Raw genomic sequence first — 22,342 nt, 5'->3', positions numbered from 1 at the left:
GGCCTGTTGCTATCAATGTAACCTGCATGCTGTTGTAATGGCCACTGTGGTTCCATATATGCATGTGTTCTGTTTGCTATGCAACTGTTCCACATCTCTCGTTTTTGGGTTAATGGGAATATCTATGCATGCTGTTATAACTAAACCTGGATTGTGTTGACTATTACTAACTGACATATGTTCTAAAACTGCAATATCATAGCATGTTTGGGGAGGCCAGTCCAAACGGACCCACCTCTCCCTCCTCATCTGGCCATGGCTCCCGGACCCAGCACATCTTGGAACCAACCCAGGACCTCCTCGTCTGCTGGTCCTGCACCACCTTCAGGTAGCACCACCTCAGGAGATGAGGATCATCCTCCCCCAGGAGAGGGCACAGACAGGATACCGTTAACCGAAGCCAGGTCTGGGAATTGGTGCGTAGCAAGCTCCGAAAGGAGTTTGGAGATCTGCTACACCAACTTGAGGGCCACTTGGCACAATTAGATGGTCATCCTGCCTCTTCTGCTCAGCCCCCAACACAGCCACCTTTGGAGCCATGAAGGTGCAGTGGTGACTGGCCAAGGGTGGGGATCTCACTCCCACTGTTTCTATTTCGGGGCTCATGTCTTCTGATTTCCAAACATCCCTCTCCATCCAAGGTGTTTACCCGCCAAGTGTCATATACTGCCTCTGTATGCTGTCTTGTCTGTCTTCTCTGTCTTCCTACCAAACCTACCTCTCCAAATATACCTACTGTCCTTCCCCAACATCCCACTCTCACCTTAAAAAAAGGGTAATCTGTTCCCAAAAAAAATAAAAAAATTGCCTCATACATAGCAGTCCATTTCGCACATGAGTCCACTAGGCACATGTAATCTCATCTAATTAGCTTCACAATGCATTATTGTTGTCCTCACCACTCTCTCAGAGGCATGAGTGTCCAAATATACCTCCAAATTCAGTATATATGCACAGCTGTTGCTGCAGAAGAAAATTACAGCTATGGACCTTCCCTACACCCATCCTGCACATCCCTAGATACTTTCCCTACTGTCTTCCCCTCGGTATGCCCCCCTTTTCACCACATTCTTATCACCCCTTTTTTCTTTTCTTTTAAAGAAATTAGCACAGGGGTAAGCAGGAGTAAGCTGTGCCTACACAGATTAAGCATTTTTAAAGCTAACTGTCTGTAAGCATATTTAACTGGAAATTTGCATTGCTTACCATCACACAAACCTGCACAGACCCACTTACAACTGCTTAAAAGTGCCTTAATCACTCTGTATCCAACAGCCCTTGTTCTGCCCAACAACAAAATAATCAGCCCTTAAACCCATGACCCTGCACACCATAGCCACAGCAATTTACCACATATCTACTGTAAATATGTCTGATGTTTTTTCAAACATATCATGCAGCACAGTCGTTCAACAGTAGGGAAAATGTATTTATATATGCATATGCATATGTATGTATGTATATATATATGGGTCTACTTCTAAAGACCGAACCAACGATTCCCCGACACAGAAATCACCGACGCCAGAAAACCGACAACACACAAACCCGACAACGCGAAACACCGAACACCATAACACCGACACACTACACGTAAACAACACAGTACACTACAACACATATCCACTAGCCCTAACCCAAACCCTAACCCTAAGGTCCGACACTACCGCACACTCTCCCTACCTGCACCCTAACCCTAACTCACTTACACACCTCGAACCCCAAGCTCCGACACTACCGCACACTCTCCCTACCTGCATCCTAACCCTAACTCACTTACACACCCCGAACCCCAAGCTCCGACACTACCGCACACTCACCTATCACACACCCTAACCCTACATCCCTGAGTATTGCACACTTACCTGTCCGCTCCCTACTCCTAAATCCCTCACTATCGCATACTTACCAGGTCGCCCTTACACATTCCCCTTGTCGGTCTTCCGTCTGTCGGGATTCGCGCGTGTCGGTCAACTGCGTTGTCGGTCGTTTCATGTCGGTGATTTCACTGTCGGCGAATCGTTCGGTCATTAGAAGTAGACCCATATATATATATATATATATATATATATATATATATATATATATATATATGTATATGTATGTATATATATATATATATATATATATATATATATATATATATATATATGTATATATATATATATATATATATATATATATATATATATATATATATATATGAATAAAACATATAAATGTATATATATATATATATATATATATATATATATATACATATATATATATATATATATGAATGTAGTGCAGTTGGACTTCGAATCCACACTCTGAACCTCTTACTGCAACAAATCTGACCAAATGCTGTGTAAATGGGGGTGAAGGGGCCCAAACTAGGGACCTCTTGCAATTATTGCCCTTATTCCTTCCTCCACAACAGAACTGTTCTACCTTGCAAAAAAATAATAAGGCCTGCCAAGTCATGGCCCCAGGTCCTTGTAAACTATGATCAAAGCAATGTACCATTACACCATCTGAGCCTTACAAAATAGTGATGACATTCCAAACATATCAGTTAGTATAGTCATCCAACAGCATGAAAGGAGTCTGTAGAATCAGTCAGGTAATCTATATGTCCATGTATATATGTATGGTGATCCATATATGTGGACAAATATATACATGATACATATATATATATATATATATATATATATATATATATATATATATATATATATATATAAAATTAACCGCACTCAAAAATAAACAAAGAGAAGAAATTTTAACTAAGAAATGAACATTGTGACAGTAACAGCATTCAAAGAATAGTAAATCACATCAACTCTTGTAGTACTTTAGTGCTTTCATCTTATTTATTATCAAGACTTCTTCAGAAAGGCATGTTTCATAACTATGCTTCATTTATATTATTATTATTAGAGAATATTAGTGTCCAATTCATAACTAACATAGTTATGAAACGTCTTTCTGAAGAAGTCTTGAAAATAAATAAGACAAAAGCGCTAAAGTACTACAAAAGTTGTTGCTGTGATTTACTATGCTTTGAATGCTGTTTTTGTCATTAAGTTCATTTCTTAGTCATATAAATATATATATATATATATATATATATATATATATACAGAGGGAGAGAGAGAGAAAGAGATATACATCCACATTGATATCCACATATATGCATACATACATATGTATAGAAAGGTTAATAAATCCATACACACACACACACACACACACACACATATATATATATATATATATATATATATATATATATATATATATATATATATATAAATATATATGTATACATAAGTATACATAAATATATGACAGCTACAAAGACATGCAATCAGAGGGTCATGCTGCTGCACACTGGAATTCTAAATCTGGAAATTCACTCACTGGAAGTATTACTTAAAATGGGGAACAATGACATCTGTGCTGTAACAGAAACCTAGTTAAAGGCAGCAGGAAGTACTCATGCAGTACCAGCCTATAAACAATTCCACAACTTTTGGCTGCAGAACATGGACTGAAGCTCCAAATATGGTGGTATTTTCATATTCATAAAGGATGCACACACCTTCAGAATGGTAGACTAGCATTATGCATTACAAATCTTGCAGTCGTAGCTGACATTGGGTAAGACAGTGGTTCAGGTTGTAGCCTGCTATAGGTCTCCATACATGTCCCAAGACTCACACTCCATGTCCATAAACACCCTGGAGAATATTAGTGTTCAACCTTACACTATCATACTGGTTGACTTCAACTACCTCACCATTAAGTGGGAAAGCTACTCATGTACCAATGCACATGCCCATCACATCGACATGGTCCTTCCTAACATGGGTGACTGTTGCTCTACACCAATAGTCAACACCTCCCTTGTTATATTTGAACACAAATTAATCACCTTTGGAAATCCACAGACCTCATACTCCCACTACACAGGTAACCACCATGCAAATCCTTTCCAAAGCTAACTTTAGCCTCATAAAATCAGAGGTGGCTAAACTCACAGCAGCCATGCAAATGGAGACTAGTTGCATGACAGCTGAATCAAGCAACAATGCACTATGAACATGTACACATATGCATGGATACCCCCTTACCCAATACAACCAGGACCCTCTCCTCCAAAAAAAAAAGGAATCTGATCTGGTAGTCCCCTGCCATAAAGAAACTGTACAACATGAATAGTTGAGATCCCTCATCAAATACTACAAAGTTAGCTGTGAGACCAGAATTGGAGCACATACTAAAGACAACCACAAGGCCTCATACAGTTATGTAACGAATCTCCATGGCAATACCACAAATTATTCTGAGCTACTAGACAATGGTACCTCCCAGACTGAGCCAACAAATAATGCCAATATACTGACCGGCATCTTGAGTGCAAACATTGCCATTAACTACCCTCCAAAGGACCGATCACAATACTTGTGCACCACCAGGCACCCAGTATTACTGCAGTACAGGTTAAAACACCACTGTCCAAGGCCAAGAATACAGCTTCTATGGGACCTGAGAATATCACTGGCTGTGTTCTGCATGAACTACAGAGTGACCTGGCACCTAATCTTTGTGTCCTGTTCAAGCACAGCCTCACCTCAGGCTTTGTCTCTGCTGAACTGTGCACTGTTACAGTCACCCCTCTTCACAAACGAGGTGTAACTACAAACCCTGGGAAATACCGCCCCAACTGCCTGACAAGTCTTTTTATGCAAAGCTATGGAATGTGTCATCATGCATCTAATAAACAGGGATTTGGGAATCTGCAGACTCAGGATCCCACACAGTTTACCTTTGTGAAGGGTAGGTCATACTCCCTCATTCAACCTGGTCATCTTCTTGCTGTCAGTCACCTGAACTGTGGATAAAGGCAAGGTGACACATACAGCCTACATTGATCTGGCCAAAGCCTTTGATAACATTCCTCACTCACTAAGCTTGGCATCAACCCCTATATCACTAGGTGGGAACAGAGGCACAAACACAGGGTTAGATTGGTCAACCTGCTGTCATACATTGAGACAGATGCAGATGTCGCTGGGTTTGTTGCAACATTCTTTATGAGGAATATGACATTGGTAATATCAATAGATGTGAGTATTTACTGACTGTGTTCCCCAGAGTCCACAACTGATTAATCACGTCATACATTAAATGCAATTCCACACAAACCCTGTCAATCTCTCAATCCATCATGTGTATAACAACAATGATGACATAGAATCTGTTCACAAATCTGAGTATATGCCCCCCATGTTAGTTGGCTGTCTCCACATGTCCTGTTCTGTGATGTATTGCCATCCACTGTATGTGAATCTGTAGGCCACCACCTCAGTAATGTCCCTCACACAGGCAAGGAAATGAGGAAAGGCCCACATTAAGGAATGTCCCATATGTTGGAATTAGCAGCAGTGTCCAGGACCACAGCACAATACAATGTGGGCACATACATAGTGGTATGGCCATTGCAATACCTGACATCTGCACATATGTACAGAGGACAGACAGAAAGTAGATAGCCAACAGGTTATGCACTAGGATGAATGTTTTGAAAGATACACATCTGAAACTAAAAGGTATGCCATTACTACATAACAGCAGTCCTCAATGACATGTCCAAAAACATAGTAGTCTACAGTTAATATCAGCATATCAGATCAATATCCAGTAGGAAATACATATAAACATGCAGCTCAAACACCAAGAACAAGATGCTCAGTACTCAGAGTCCAGCTTTGCATGCAGGAGTGTATGGGTCCAGTACTGCAATCTGCAATCTACTCTTACTTGAAAAATCAATGTTAAAAGTATTAATGTAATGATAACATAGTTGTTGAACTATTTATGTCAACCAGTGCACTGTAGCTGGATAACATGCAAGTGTGACTGCAGATAACCTGGGATACTACCCATGTATGAAACAAATCCAAAGAGAAAAGATGAAGGTACTACTCATGTATACCCAGGTGTCCCTTACAGTATAATCACACCCCTTGCTACTGTAATGACAGCACATAGAAGCATGTTACGTACAGAACATTAAATACACTTATTAAAGGTGTCATTACCCTGCTATTTTATCAGACTGGAATGTGATCACTGGTTACCAGGACTAAGTTATGCTTAGCAGGTTTCAGCATTGCTTAAATGTAAATGCAAAGCAGATTTATTCACTGGTAAGCGAAGCATATATGGTGTAAGTGCCTTTTCATTTAACCATACATTAGCACTGCTTACCGTCACACAAACTCGCACAAACACACTCAAAGCTGCTCAAAACTGCCTTAACCTCTCTGTATCCAACAGTCCTTGTTCTGCCTAGTAACAAAATAAACAACTCTTGTAGGTCTTGAATCCCGCACACTATAGCCTATCTAATTTACCAGTAAGCCACCTCAGTTGTACTGCTTGAGGAGGTTTTCTCAAACATACCCTTCTTTACAGCCAGTTTATGATAGGGAAGAGACAACTGTGCAATTAGAAAGGATTGGTATCCATAAATATATATATATGAATAGAAACATACATAGAAAGAGAGAGTGAGATATGTAGGGAGATCCATAATTGTGTACAACAATATATAGATATAATACCAAAAAATACTGAAGTGTACATATATATATATATATATATATATATATATATATATATATATATGTGTGTGTGTGTGTGTGTGTATACATATATATATATATATATATATATATATATATATATATATATATATATATATATATTATATATATATATATATATATATATATATATATATATATATACATATATATACACACACACACACACACACACACACACACACACACACATATATATATATATATATATATATATATATATATATATATATATATATATGTACACTTCAGTATTTTTTGGTAATATATCTATGAGCATGTTCAGCATAGGGCCACCAACCTCAAATGCCATGACCATCAATGGGCTGCTGTTATACCGAGGGACTGGCTATCCACAGGTGGGGGCCCTGCCATCCAGCCCCCACTGACACCCATCGAGGAGCTCCTCATCACACTTGGGCCAAAGGCCAAACGCACAAGTTATGACACTGAGGGAAGCATTGTGGAGGTGTGTTGCACACACACACACACACACACACACACACACACACACACACACACACACACACACACACACACACACACACACACACCCACACCCACACACCCACACACACACACACACACACACACACACACACACACACACACACACACACACACACACTGGATGAGGAGCATGAGGCAAGGGCCCAGTGGGGATTAGTACACTAATGTGTCAGACATACATGTATCTTTAGTATATCTTCATGCATGTGTCAGGTCCAATTTCAGTTGTGGATGGGGTTTTCTAATGCACAGAGGTGCCCAGCTATGGTGAGGACATAACACTGTGTATTGTTGCAATTAGTACTGTAGATGTGCAGACATGCTGCATCCATCCTCTACCAAGGCCACATGTGCGTCAGCTGACAATAACTCCCTCTCACAACTACCTAGGACCCTCTAGTCTGCATATGGGAAAGTAGCCTGAAGCTGGTGAGTATTACATTGTTCTGTTGTTGCCTGGCAATGCCCCAGACATGTGAAGTGCATGCAATTTACCATGCACACAACCATCAGTAATAGCTATATTGCTTTATGTAATAGCTTCATTGCTTGTTGTGCATGTTCACTCGTGCTGGGGTTAACTGTATTGCGTCACAGTGGTCACCACTGGGGTCTATCTGACATGAATTCAACATTCCTGTAGCATACTTCATAACTTGTCAGTGCCAAGACGTCTGGACAGAGGCCAGCAAATTGTGATGGACAAATGGCATAAGATAAGGTCATGCGTGACACATTACTGGTTTACAGTGGATATAAATTGTGTACACACTCCTCTTAAGATGCAAGGTGTTCCTGTTACATACTAATTAGGATCACAATATGACAGTACACACATTTTCTGGCCTTTAATGTTCACTTGTAAAACCAAACATCTGTACTCATGTATTGCACCTACAAGGCAGGCTACCTGTGAGGGCAGCAGACGTCCTATCAGCATGATGTTTCAGTCAAGTTTGTTACCTTATGCTGCCATATGTGTCAGTACACTCACTGTGGCCTATTTTTCTATAATATCACATACATGGGCATTGTTAAGGCACACAGACCACTTCTGACCACGTATAGGTTTCAAACATATGGATTTTCCAGACACATCACTACAGAGGCTTGTACAATGGTTTAACCTGCTGCATGTTAGGCAGATGCTGTTACTACACTATATAAAGTAATGGCAGCAGGAGGTGGTCACCAGCCATGTATGGTATACACATCAAAATGGTGTAAACCACACATGATATGATCCTCACACACACACAAACAGCTGCCAGCATTAGGAGTAGAACTCCTGACTATCTAGGTATTCCTACTATAGTGCTACATAGGTATGAGAAGTGCCATAGAGGTTACACATTTTCACCTCTTCCAAATATACTTCTAAGGTGGATGATATCAACAGGTCTACTAAATCGGAGTGAAGGGAAGTATACAGGTCAAAACTGGTATGAACCAGACAGTACATGATTCACACACATACATACATACACATACACACTTGCCAGTATTAGTATTAGAACACCTGGCTATGAAGGCATTCCTAATATAGTTATACACAGTTATAAGATGCATCACAGAGCTTATACATTTCCAATTCTTCCAGAGGTACTTGTAAGGTGGATAACATCCACAGGTCAAATACATTTTTACTAAATTTTCTACTAAACTGTTATTCTAAGCCTTTCGGTTTAAGCACTTAGGCTTCAGACCAGTTATTTTGCATTAAGAAGGTTTGTGGTCTGCACTCTTGCAGGAGGAGAGGTTAGATTCTGGCCTTCTGAGCTGGGAATTTCTGGTTAAAGGATTATTGTGCCTGCTTATTTGAAGTGTTTCTTTCTGAAATTGGCGTGCCTTGTTTGCTGTAGCATAGACTAGATTCAGGCATGCTGAATCTAGCTTTGTTTGTATTGTTTGTATAACTTGAGCACTAATCTAGACCATCTTTTTTGGAGAAGGTTCCCCTGCACCCTAGTGGCAGCAGTGTGCAGTTAGAACTTGTCTGATTTAAGACTGCTAGACCAGGGTTCAGTTTTGAGCTTTTTTACTGGTTAATTGGGTAATATGTTTAAATCAGTTTGCTAATTTTTTATTGTTATATAAAAAATGCACTTTATTCATCTGCTTTTACTGTATTTGTGTTTCTTCCTACTTTACTGCATTTATTCTACTGCATTTATTACTGCTTGTTAGTCACCTGATTAAATTGTAACTGTTATTCTAAGCTTTTGGCTGAAGCACTTGGGCTTCAGACCAGTTGTTTTACATTAAGAAGGTTTGTGGTCTGCACTGTTGTGGCAGGACAGGTAGCTTACATCCTACTAGGTTGGGAGTTGCTGATTGAAGGCTTAGTGTCTGTTATTCTAAGAATGTATTAGTTCTGGTTTAAGCACTTGGTCTTCGGGCCAGTTATTTTACATTAAGAAGGTGTGGTCTGCACTCTTGTGGGAGCGTAGATTCTGCCCTTCTGAGCTTGGAGTTTCTGGTTAAAGGCTAATTGTGCCTGCTTATTTGAACTGTTTCTTTCTGAAATTGGTACGCCTTGCTTGCTGTAGCACAGACTAAATTCAGACCTGCTGAATCTAGCTTTGTTTGTATAACTTGAGTACTAATCCAGACCATCTTTTTTGGAGAAGGTTGCCCTGCACTCTAGTGGCAGGAGTGTGCAGTTAGAACTTGTCTGATCGATGACTGCTGGAATGGGGCTCAGTTTTTATCTTTTTATTGGTTAATTTGTTTAAATCAGTTTTTTTCATTTGCTACTGTTATATTTCCTTGTGCCATAAAGTCTGCTCTTCAAAATTTCTTTTAGAACTAGCCAGTTTTTTAGTTTTAGAACTCAAATCTGTTTGAGCTCAGCACTTGTTCAGAACTTGTTTTAAAGCACTAAATAAGCTACAAATTACTACAGCACTCAACTTTCCTCACTTGTCTAGAGGAAAAAAAGTTTTTAGTACTTAATAAATAAGCACCTATCCAGGCATGTCTAAGGTACAGCTCCTGGTGTTTTCTCCTGTCTACCTGATGAATCTGGGTATCTTGGGGCAATGCAGCAACTGCCTCATGTACACAAACAACCCTGTCCTCCTACCACCCAACACTACAACCTGTGAGAGATGCATTTATATAGCCAAACTGGAAGCAAAGCTCTCTTTGCACAAGACTGGAGTAGATAGTCAAGAGGAGAAGGTAAACACTTGCACCACACCACACTCATCACATAGTCCCTCAAAACCTACACCACCAAAATACACACATAACAACACAAAACACACACCTACATTTGCAGAGGCTCTCAATAAAAATCTGCTCAAGCAACAGAGACCTCCAAAGCAGAAAAGCATGCAACCTCCACCCCCCAACACAACCCAAATGACACATATACCACAAACTCAGTGTGCCACTCAACCACAGCCCATAAGGCATAACAACGTACCCAACAGTCTAGTCATAGGTGACTCTATAGTCAGGCACACTGATGTTCCACTCACCAGGCTAAACAAAGATCAAGTCACTGTCAGCTGCCTGTCGGGTGCCAGGATCCGCCACATAATGCATGCACTCAGGTCACTCCACAACAAGTACAAATATGAATCTGTCATTGTCCATGTTGGTGTGAATGACCTGAGATGTACTTCCCTGGACTACATGAAAAGAGGCATGGCGGAGCTCTCCAATCTTGTAGCCCAGGCAGCTATGACCCTAGCCCTGAGTAGCATACTGCCATCACCCAGAATGATACCATATTACAAGAACAAAATGATTGACTTCACCAATTGGCTAAGCTTCTGGTGTCATTTTAAGGGGATCCAGTATCTGTCTGCCTGGGATGTCATGATCGTCAGACCATGATACTTTGCCAGAGATGGCCTGCACCTGTCGTCCTTGGGATTCTGGATACTGGCTAAAGCACTTGCCACCCCTATAGTGCCTAAATGACTCAAGGCACTCCTTAAAATGGAGATCATCGACATCTGTGCAGTTACAGAGACCTGGTTCAAGGCTCCAGAGAGCACCCCTGCATTACCAGGCTATAATTCATGCTACACCTTTCGGCCACCTAACCTGGACCAAAATACTAAAGGTGGAGGCGTGTCCATATTCATTAAGGATATCCACACCTCCAGGCTAGTTGCTCAGCATAATGCATCCAAGATTATCCAAGTGCCACTAACTCTGGGTAAGACCGCAATCCAAATTTTAACTTGCTACAGATCCTCCACCATGCCCCAGGATTCCCACTCCTCATTCCTTGATACACTGGAAAATATTAGGGTACAACCCAACACCCTAATAATGGGTGATTACAACTACCCCACCATTAACTGGGAAAACTACTCATGTATCAACTCTTTTGCTCAATATTTTCTGGAATTCATAAATTCCAACGCATTGAATCAGCTTATCCACACCCTGACCAGGGGCAGCAATATCCTAGACCTGGTTATTACCAACGTGGGTGACTGGTGTTCCAAAACAGAGGTCAATTCCTCATTTGTCAGATCTGACCACAAGTTAATCAGCCTGGACATCCGCATCCCACCCCACCCCCCATTAGGGAAACCACCGTAAAAAATTTCTCTAAAGCCAGCTTCACACTTTTTAAGACAGAAGTAGCAAAAGTCACGACACCCATGCAGACGGACAATAGAGGTATGACTGCTGAATCCTACAAAAATGCACTTTATAAGCACTTACATAACTGCATGGATCGTGAATAGAACCAATATGCTATCTTCCAAAAAAAGGAAGACAATCTGGTGGTCCCTTGCCATAAACAAACTCGACAACAGAAGAAAGAAACTGTTGCAAAAAAGAGTAAAATCCCATGACTGAAAGAACTCCTTGGTCAGCCTCAGTAAGAAGCTGAGATCCCTCATAATATCCTCCAAAGCTAGTTATGAAAACAAAATCACCATTGATTCTAAAGACAACCACAAAGCATTCTATAGCTATGTCCAGAATCTCAATGGCAACACTCAGATCTGCTACTAGTTACAGCACAATGGCACTAAATATACAGAACCAACTAATATCATCAACATCCTCGCAGATAGGTACAGTGCTAACTTTACCTCCCACCCCCTAAAGGGCCCATGTCTATACCAGAAGAATGCAAAGTTCTTGTAATCATGGCTGCACAGGTAAAAACATACTTTCCAAAGCCAACAACACAGCATACATGGGACCTGACAACATTCCAGGCTGCATTCTACATGAACTACAGAATGAACTGGCACCCCACCTAAGTACCATGTTCAGTCATAACTTCACCTCAGGCTTTGTGCCCACTGAATGGCGCACAGCAACGGGTATTCCACTCCACAAAGGGGGAGCCACCACGAACCCCAGGAACTACCGCCTCATTAGCCTAATGAGCCTGGTTTGGAAGGCCATGGAACATATCATCATGGAACTTATAAACAAAGACATTGGTAATCTCCAAACTCTGGACCCCACCCAGTTTGGGTTTGTAAAAGGCAGATCATGTCTCCTAAACCTGATTGACTTCTTTGAAACAGTCACCAAAGCCGTAGATGAGGGTAAGGTGGTTCACGCAGCCTATCTAGATCTCGCCAAGGCTTTTGACACCATCCCCCACTCTGGAGTTACAGATCAACTCACTCAACTAGGTATAAATCCCTATGTCACAAGATGGGTTGCCAACTGGCTCACTGACAGAACCCACACTGTGAAAGTAGCAGACTCCAAATCTGACTTCAGACCAGTGACAAGTGGAGTACAACAGGGTTTAGTCCTGGGTCCTCTTCTGTTTGGTATCTACTTTTCTGATGTACAGGCTAACACAGAAGGTTTTTGGCTAATGAAGTTCAGAGATGGCTGCAAACTAGGAGCCATGATTGAAGCTCCTAATGATGTGGACATCCTACAAAAGGGCCTCATTGAGACAGATGCCTGTTGACAAAGCCATGTCCTCAAGCTCAATGTCAAAAAGTGCATTGTCATCCCCTTTGGTAAAAACTCTGTACCCATGAGTTACCACATAGGTGGTAGTCTACTTAACACCGAAAGTGTGATAAGAGACCTTGGGACACAGGTGGACAGTAGTCTCTCCTTTGATAATCACATCACCACAGTAGTCAGGAAATCCTTCTACATGGCACACCTTATCACAAAAGGTTTCTCATCCAGAAGAAAAGAGGTCATTGTTTCCCTCTACTTGTCACTCATTAGACCCATTATACAGTGCAACACCCCTTTTGGTATGTACCTCACAAGACATCTACAACAACTGGAAAGGCTGCAAAAATACCTCACAAAGAGGATTACTGGCCTCAAACAGATGCCCTATGCAGACCGTCTCAAAAAACTCTAGCTTTACTCCCTCTCATATTGCCTACTCAGAGGCGGTCGCTGCCTAACATACAAAACTATGTCAAACCCAGAGCTGTTGGACATGCTCCACTTAAAGATATCCCAATCCCTCTGAGCTATAGCCTCTAGGGACATAAACCTTGTCTCCACAATAAACAGAACATGCTGGAGGGATAGATTCATGTCCCAGAGACTTCCCATACTCTGGAACAAACAACCTATCTATATCAAACAAAGCTCCTCATTAGCACTCTTCAAGAAAAATCTTGATGATTGGATGGGAAATAGGAAATTCACCCCAAGGATCACCTCTGTAGCTCTGCTCGACAGGGACACAGGATAAGAATTTTCTTGGGGGGCGAAAGCCAGGGTACATTTTTGGCTAGGCTTCTGTAGGCCCTAGGGCTGATAGCCTACTACCTATCTATGAACCTATGAAATTTGAGAGAAAGATAGTATAAAGGGTAGTATACAGATCAAAAATCGTATGAACCAGCCAGTACATGATTCATACACACACTTTCTAGTATTGAGATTAGAACTCTTGCCTATCTAGGTATCTCTACTAAAGTGTTATGCAGTTATCAGACATGCCACAAAGCTTATACATCTCTACCTCTTTCAAAGGTACTTCTAAGGTGAATGACATCAACAAGTCTACTAAATTGGAGTGACGGGAAGTGTAAAGGGTAGTATACAGATCAACAACGGTATGAGCCAGACAGTACATGATTCACACACACATGCATATATACATACATGCACACACACTTACAAGTATTGGAACTCCTGCCCATATAGGTATTTCTACTATAGTGCTATGCAGTTATCAGACATGCCACAGAGCTTATACACTTCCACCTCTTCCAAAGGTACTTCTAAGGTGGATGACATCAGTAGGTATACTAAATTGGAGTTAAGAGAAGTGTAAAGGGTAGTACACAGGCCAAAAATGATACGAGCCGGAGAGTACATAATTTATACACACATACATACATACAAATACTTGTCGGTACTGGGATTAAAACTCCTGTTTATCTAGGTATGTTTACTATAGTGTTATGCAGTTACCAGGCATGCTACAGAGGTTACACAGCTTATGGAACTTTCACATGGCCAAAGCTGCTGATAACTGTACAACTGTGGTAAAGTATTACAGATGGCAGACAGTCTGCCTTCTATACCACCCATACATCATGCTAGTTCTTTCTGTTTTGAACTAGCATTATGGCTTGGCACTTCACCAGTTTATTGTATCAAGAAGTGTGGCACACCTGTGAGCTGTCAGCAGTACTCATTCATCACAGATGTCACCCCAGTACTTACTAGTTATGTCCACCCTGCCTGGCATATTTGAAGGACAATCTGTTCTTTCTTCCATTAACCTGGTGCATTTGTACATTCTGGGGCACTGTTGCAAGTGCCGCATGTACACAGACAACCCTCCCTTCTAAACAAACACTCAGACCTGTGAGGGTTATCCATATATCTCCCAATGTGGACATATGCACTCCCCAGCAAAGACTGGACTAGCAGGTCAAGAGTATAAGATCAACACCTGCACCTCACCATGTGGAACATATAGCTCACCATGTCACCCACTTTGACAACCATGACATACAGTGAAAAGTCACACAACCACCTTCCCAGAGGCACTCACTGGACATCTACCTAAACAGCACAGACCAGCATAGCAGGCACCCACTCAGATACCACAACATGGCACATGCCAAGGGACACATATTTCACCTACACTGTGTGTCCCCAACCTAAGCCTTTAAGGCTAACCACCTTACACAATACAGTGACCATGGGTAACTCAATACTGAGGCACACACATCCCACTCACTAAGTTGAATATGGAGCAGGTAACAGCAAATATCAATCACGTGCCAGCATCTAACACATGACACAGCCAGTCATGTCATTTTATAACAACTATGGCTATCACTCCATTTCCATGTGGGTGTGAATCACTTGAGACACACCTCCCTGGACTACATAACAGGAGACATGGTTGAAGTCTCTGACTATGCAGACAAGGCAGGTGTGACAGTAGCCATGGGCAAAGTACCGCTGTCACCCAGAATGATGCTGCAGTACTATCAACAGATGGTTGATTGCAACATTGGCTTACATGTTACGTGTCATTCTCATGGGATCCAGAAGCTCTCTGCTTAGGATGGCATGATTGACAGAACCCAATGACTTGCCATGGATGTCCTACATCTGTCACCGCTGAGCTGCCAGGTATTGGCTAAGTGTCTTGCGACCCCTATGGTGCCTTATTAGGCAGTGTTCCTAATGTTATTACCACCATAACAGCTACACATGTATGCAATCTGAGGGTCATGCTGCTCAACAGTTGACACCTGACTGTCAGGTTGCAGTCACTCATAGCAGTCGGAGTGGAGGACACATGTCTGCTATAATGGAGAGGTGGTACACAGCAGCAGACAGCAGACCTGCAGTATCAGGCTATGACATATTCTAAAGCTGTCAGCTCTCAAACCTGGACCACACCACACCTCCACAGGTGGTGTTGTCTTCATATTCATTATGGATAGGAACACTTCCAGATTAGAATCTCATCATAATGCATTGGAGATACTGCCGGTACAACTGCCTTGAGGTAATAGCGCAATCCAGACCATAACCTGCTATGGGTCCACCTCTACATCCCTAGACTGTCAATGCACATTCCTCAACACCCTGCCATCTGTGATGGTCCAACAAAACACTGACATAGTACGAGTCCTCAACTACCCCACCATCACCTAGGGAATGTAGCCAAGCACCAGTACAGTGGCCCAACACTTCTGGGATTCATCATTTCCATTTCCCTAGACCAGCTCATACTGACCCCTGGTAGACAATGCAACATCCTTGACCTGTATTGACCACTTAAATATGAGACCGTTGTTCATACCCAAATGTCAATCCCTGCATGGTGAGATTCACACAGGCTGTAATCAGCAAACTCAACATGTTAGCCACAACCCCCCACAAGGATAACCACCTGGCAAAACCTCTCCAAAGCTGACTTTGCAGCCAAGAAAACAAGGGTTGATGTCTTCACTGCACCCATGTAATGTAATGGAACATAGCTGCATGACTGTGGAATCATACACATATGCACTGTACAAACAGGTACATGAATGCATGGTACTAGCCAGAGCCAACAGAACCCAGACACTGTCCTCTAAGCACTGGGAGACAATGTGATGGTCCCCTGCCATTACTAAAGTGTACATCAGAAGGAGGACACTGTTGCAGGGAAAGGTGGTGTCCCATGACTGTTGAACTCCCTTATCAGCCTCAAACACAACTTTGGATCCCTCATGGAGTCCCTGACAGGGAACTATGGCATTAGAGATGCAGCAGTCACTGACAACAGTCACAACAGCCTTTGATAGTTACATCAACAACCTCCACAGCATTAAACACAAGTGCTGTGAGTTACTGCACAAAGCTAATACCTATCCTGAGGCAACAGATATTGGCCACAGTCTTGGCAATACATCCAGTGCCAGCTTTACCCCTCTCTCCCCCCACAAGTGAAGTACTGAGTGAATGTGTTCTCACATGCTGTATCCCATTTCCATTCTAGGCATCTGTGTGTCACCAGGATGTGGCCCTGCAGCAAGGCCACAGGGTATGGCAGTGTGGTGACACATCCACCATATCATAGGCAGGGTACAGTATGTGCATGGCAATCCCCGGTCTGTAACACAGTGATTGCATACGCCTCACAGATTATAGAGCTGAGGGTTGTACATAGGTATATGTTGATGTACATCTGTTGTAGAATGAAGAATGGTATATGTTCTGGTTTGAACACAACTCCAATTGCTAATAACCACAGCCACAGGGGATATTCATCAACTAAACACATTGGGATTACTATTCACACAAGCACGCACATACGCACACACACACGCACACACACACACACAAACACACACACACACACACACACACACACACACACACACACACACACACACACACACACACACACACACACACACACACACACACACACACACACACACACACACACACACACACGTGCTAGTACTGAGATTTGTTTCATAGGTGTGTAGTAGGTGAATGGGCCTGAAGGCTCTACAAGGCTAGCCCAAGAGAATACCCTGGCATCAGGCCACATGACAATAGTCCCCAGTGTGGCTAAGGAGTATAGTCACTGGAATGGTCCCCAGGGGTGGGTATTGTATTCCCCATCCACTCATCAAGATTTCTATTGTGGGTGGCCAGTGATGTGCACTGCTTCCCATTTATTTGATCTATATTGCATAACATGGACAGTGTCTGGTTTGTGCACATCTCCCACATGCATGTTTTTGACATGTGGAAGTGTGCTTGAGGTGTCTGGGACATGTTGTGTGGACAGATTGGCATCTTCTGATGTAGCATTCCTGACCTCATTTGGTGAGACCTGGCTATGTAACTGAGGTAGTGATTGCACCTTCATTGACAGTATGATATGGATATTTAGTGGAGTTACTGGCGTCTGTCCATACAGGGAATGTGCATAAGGCATGGTATTCCCTTTCTGGGGTACATTTGCAGACTCTACAGTTGTTGCAGGTGTCCAGTGGGGAACATGGCAATAGGACCACTGTACACATTGATTGAGTTACTGAGGGGATGGAACAGGGTGACATGTCCTTTTACTTGCTGGATAACACACTCTCAGTCAGAAGTACTTTCTGATGTCAGTGGCACTGCTGTGGTCAAGAGGCATGTAGTCCAATGCAATCACATCATGGGTACTATCTATGAGGCAATATGCAGCGGAACTACCGATATAGTGGTTGTTGCCTAGTCAAGTGTGTTTGTGTATGATACGTGGGTGGAGAGTGATCTCTGAGTATTAGAAGGGTTGCCTATATTGTTCACTAATCCATGCTGTCACGTAGTCATTGCACATGGCACTAAACATTTAGGGCTGTGGATTGTCTACACCAACCTCTATGCTGTTTGACAACTGTTGGCCTTGTAATGTGAACATTGGGACATATAATAGGTCCTCAATGTAATAATTTAGAAATACCCCCCCCCATGTATCCTGTTATTACACAATCACGCAGATCCCCACACAGGATACTGATGACACACACGCACTTGCCAGTACTGAGTTTCAGACCCCTGCCTAGCTATATATTGTTACTACACGGCACCACATTTATCACACGAGCCGCATAGCTTATAGGATGGATGTTGTCCCAAGGTACTTCTAAGGTGAGGAACATCACCAGCTCTTGTAAATACTGACATTGGGTGATGTAGTGGGTGACAGATTCCAAAAAATATTTTACCCTACACACACATTTATTTTTGCCAGGGGTGAGGTTCAAACCTCTACCTCACTATATTTTTTGGACCATTATGGCTATACATTTGTCACATGCATCACTGACCTTACATGGTTTAGGGTTGCCAACAGGTACTTCTAAGGTGTATGATATCTGCAGGACTGATAAAGTCAGGCACTGAGATGTGTACTGGGTGTAAATGGGGCCAAAGTCTTAGATATGGATGTATAGCTGTACCCACACAAACACTTGCCAGAGATGAAATTCAAACCCATACCTATATAGTTATTGCTACTACATTGTTCCACATGTATCACATGCACAATGGAGCTAACGTATTGGAGAGTTGTGCAAATGTATCTTTGAAGGTGATTGACATCAGCAGCAGTGCTAAAGGAGGGGTAAGGGATGTGTTGTAAGTGGGAATGACCACAAAATCAGGTCTCTACAAGGATACACATACTCTCTTACACAAACACTCACATTTATATAGTTGCCAGGATCAGGATTGGAACTCCTATCTAAATAGTTTGTTACACTATAGCATTTCACAGTTATCACAAGCGCCACAGAGCTTATATGCTAGAGCACTATCCAAAGGTATCTTTGAAGGTGAACAACATCAACAACAGTGCTGAAGAAGGAGTAAGGGAGGTTTAGTGAGTGTGAATGCCTCAACCACATTCATCTAGAAAGACACACATACACACTCACACACAACTTTACATTTGACAGGACTGAGATTACAACTGCTACATGGATACCTATTTGTACTGTACTGTTACACAGTTATCACAAGCACCACTGACACTATAAGGCTGAGGGCTAAACAAAGGTATTTCTACAGTGAATGACATCAGCACATCATGTGATATAGGCCAATGGGATATGTAGTGAGTGGGAAATGCCTCATAATGGGCGTCTCTCTGTCACTGTCTGTCTTTCTCTTCCCCATGTCTCTATGTGTGTATGTTTGACATACTATATTATGTTGGCCTTGGGTATGTGTGTGTATTCCTATCCAATGTGTGTGTGTGTGTGTGTGTATGAAGTATTAATGGTGTACAATCTGGTGTGTGCACAGACAGCTGTGAATAATCGATATCTGAAATCCACTGCATTGTGGGACATGGGCTTCATTTCTCTACGTGTAGGAACATGCCTAGTATGACCTTCTAAATTGAGTGTGTGCATCCATTCCAGGGAGGGTTGGACTCCAGTTCAGGGTTTTGTGTGCTACAGCTACACCTAGCAAATTGTTTCTGCAGGATATCTGTAGATAGGTTGCCAATGGGCTTATAATGCAGAGTATAGTGTAACTATTGCTGTCTCTGCTGCTTGTGTCACATGTCTAGTTGTAGCATAGATATTCTGACATATGTACTGTTTTACACTGTGATGTGTTATGTCATCAACTACTGACAGTTATCATTCTTTGCTCACAATTATTTACTGGGAAATATGAGATGAATGAAACTGAGACCAATATTCCAAGGCATATAGACTACACATTCTGGCACACACCTGCCATTGTGGAGGGGTAGCTACAGACAATAGACTGCTGGTTCTGTGTAAATGGTGCAGCACCTTGTTAGTATGCTGGCTGGGGTCCCCCTCCTTGTGCTTTTCTCAATTTCATGGAATGGCCATATCCTGCTGGTGCCATACCTCTCAGCTGTACAGATACACTCAGGTTATCCAGAGGCAGGACTCATATATCTGGTCAGTTTACATTCACATTGTGGTTTACAAGCATTTTTGTGGCCATTCATTCATGGGTTTGCAGCTGGGAGTAGTATGGGTGGATATTAGAGTTTCAGACTTCACACACTCTATGATATCCATGCTTCTACACCCCCGCCATTATTCTTTCTTCCACCTAACATTATGTAAGCAATATCTTGGAGGTATCCCTATAGTTGGGCCTTTATCCCAGTAGTATTTATGGCCCAATCTACAGTCCTTGCAGTAGGACATGGGGAGGCATGCTACTGCCATTTGTCAATATGACTTTGCATTTGTTTTCTGTTTACTGTGTTAGGTTGTTAGCTGGGACCCCTGATATTCCATACATTGGCACTGTGGGTGAGGCATGGGCCTTTGCCAGAAGACTGTAGGCATTTGAGAGTGCTGCAGGCCATCTGTTACTGCATTTCTGCATGGGATTGTGGGGGGGGGTGCACACCTACAGACTTTAACATTTGAAATGACTGTACTGGTATTTTGGTTACTCTGTTGGCTTCCATTTCATATTGTATTGTGACCTATCATGCAGACAGGAGGCATATCAGTAGAGTACACATGTTAGATCTTAATGGCATATATTTCAGTTTCAGACATCTTACCCTTCAGAACTAGAATGCAACTGCCAGACCTGTTGTAGTATGTCTGTGTAGGTCTGGTAGGGGATGTTCACCATTGCCATCATTTGGGGACCTTAGCCCAGCCTTTCTTCATGGTCATCTACACCTGTCCTGCTGGGTGAGGTTGGTGGTTGATATGTGCCCCTCACTGACATTCATGTGTGTGACCTATTGACACCCACAGTTCTTTGGGCCATCACATGTACTGCAGTGGGGGTTGTCACCTTGTGTAGTGCTGCCTAGTATGTTCACACAAGTATTTGTTATGAATTTCCTGCTGTCCCATATAGCTGTCTGCTGCTATCCCATTCAGCCACCCAATTCCCTTCCATGCTTGCATCCAGATGATACATATAAGTATGAGAACATTAACAAGTCTCTCAGAAACTAATACAAACACCAACAGCAAATTCCACAGCAGAGAAATGACAGGCTGCAGCAAACTGTAGTTTGAAGTCTTTTAATAACCTTTAAAATCCAAAAAACATCAAATATCTCAAGCACTTTCGCCTAGCTCCTACCAGGCTTTATCAAGATACAAACATAAAAAAGTAATGCCCTTAAATACAATAACCATTGGTCACATGGTGTTTTTTAATTGCTTCAATTTAAGTTAATTAATCAGTCAGAATTACTTCAATTGAATTCCTTTAAAAAACGGATGTTAAAAACCTCCCCCACATTTTTGCATTGCAAAATGTTTAACAAGCCATATACTTACAAAAAAACAATACATTAATACCAAAATACTTCCAAACACATTGTTCACTATTAAAAAAAACATTCTTTCAACCATATTATGCTATGTTAATGTTCTATCTATAAAATTCTAAAATAATATATATAATATATATATATAACCATATATAACACTACAGTTTCGTTTTACGTAGTTTGAGCACACTTGAAATACTAATACTATCATTTAAACCTGGGGACCTAGCTGCATCTAATTTTAATTGCCATATAAGTTCTCTATATTCCAGGAATGTTTCCCAGTCTCCTCCCCTAGGGTCCTGTGCAACCTGCTCCAGTACCATAAATTTAAGTTTCATTTCAGGGCACTGTATATAGTGCTTATAAAAGGCGTTTGTGTCTTTCTTTTTAGAGATGTCATTTACATGTTCATAAATTCTTCGCC

This window comes from Protopterus annectens, chromosome 6.part1 (genome assembly GCF_019279795.1).
Source record: "Protopterus annectens isolate FY-2018-M chromosome 6.part1, PAN1.0, whole genome shotgun sequence".
NCBI classification, from domain to species: Eukaryota; Metazoa; Chordata; order Ceratodontiformes; family Protopteridae; genus Protopterus; species Protopterus annectens.
Note: the sequence above shows the minus strand (reverse complement) of the source record.